At 54.5% G+C, this 1,311-nt stretch overlaps 1 protein-coding gene across 1 annotated transcript in view; it reads left to right on the forward strand.

The window, feature by feature from the left end:
• The first annotated feature begins 924 nt into the window (after window positions 1-924).
• Window positions 925-1,311, forward strand: part of MGAT1 (alpha-1,3-mannosyl-glycoprotein 2-beta-N-acetylglucosaminyltransferase) — an 18,423-nt gene continuing 18,036 nt past the window's right edge. The window contains exon 1 of the mRNA XM_024767302.1: window positions 925-1,042. The gene's annotated coding sequence lies outside the window, so the exon portion shown is untranslated. The remainder of the gene's footprint in view (window positions 1,043-1,311) is intronic.

A 1,311-nucleotide genomic window follows, 5' to 3' on the forward strand; every position in this document is an offset into this window, starting at 1 on the left:
AGGAGCTCGGTATCAGAAACTAGACAAAGACCAAATACATATATTTCTTCTTATAAATCACAGTATCAAAGAAGATATGCCAGAAGACTGGAGCCTAAGTTCCAGTTTTCAATAAGAGGAGGAAAAAACAAAGGCTGCGAATCCGTCCACAGTCCTGGCAAAATTCTAGAACACGTCATTAAATGGATGACATATGAACAAAAATTAGTAGTAGCTTCTCTTGGATTCAGTTTGAAGTCAAAAGCAAGTCAGACCAATACATTTAGAAAAAAGCAACCAGGGAAATTTTGGAACTTGGAAGTCCAATGTTTGAAGGTGTAGAAAGGTTTAAGAGGAGAATGGTCACAGGTGGCACACGACAGTGGCAACATAGGTTAGTGTCACAGACTACGAAGTTCGCGTCCAGCCTCTATCACTGTCTAGCCACGTAATCTCGGGCAGAGCTCTCTGCTGCTCAGGGAATGGTAACCGTGGTTCCGACCTGTGGGTACTAACAATTGAAAAGTGTTTCACACGAGGCGTGTACAACAGAGAGCTGTCGTGGGGGCGCGGGGGGGGGCTTAATTTATGAGTAGTCTCACTCTTTTCTTTCTCTTTTCAGACCCAAGGAAGGTCCTGCCTCCGTGAGATGCAGCGAGAAACAGTAAGCAATGAACAAAACAGCTTTCCTTCAGTACGGCTACAGAGCTCTCAGCACAGGGACGGGTGAACGCAAGCCTTGGTGCTTCCAGAATTGCTTCTCACCAGGACTCGCATCCAGACAGGGGTGCCCTCTGGGCTTTCTCCAGAACTCTGAACACGCGGGCGGTTGCTAGGCGACCCTAAGACCTAAGTGGACAAGGTGAACCGGCGCCAGGCCGGCTCCGCCCCCACTTCCGGGCTCCTCGCTCCGCCCCCTTCCCGCCCACTCCCTCCAGGCCAGGCAGTCCAAGCACCCGACCGAGGCATCGTGACGCATGCGCTCTTCTTCCCGTGCGGCTCGACTTGACGCGAGCTCCCGCTTTCCGCCACAAACTCTGTCCCGCCCTTTCTTGCACGGCCGGTACTGTCGTCCCCAGCTCCGTTCTCACTCACACCCTGTCCTGCCCACGCCTCGTCCCCAGTCCTGTTAATAGTGACTGCAGAGCAACCCCAAGTCCTGCTCCCTTGGTGGCGGGGGTGATGGGCTGCGGGGAGATAAGGCGGGTGACGGGAGGGTGGCAGTTGCCACGGACTCACTTCCGGAGGACGGGAGGAAGTGGCTGCGGTAGATGGTGGGAGGGGGAAAGGAGTGCGAGGGGAGGGCCGGGCCGCCGGGGGTCGAGGGGGTGG

The sequence above is a fragment of the Neophocaena asiaeorientalis genome, unplaced genomic scaffold (assembly GCF_003031525.2).
Source record: "Neophocaena asiaeorientalis asiaeorientalis breed wild unplaced genomic scaffold, Neophocaena_asiaeorientalis_V1.1 scaffold87, whole genome shotgun sequence".
Lineage (NCBI taxonomy): Eukaryota > Metazoa > Chordata > Mammalia > Artiodactyla > Phocoenidae > Neophocaena > Neophocaena asiaeorientalis.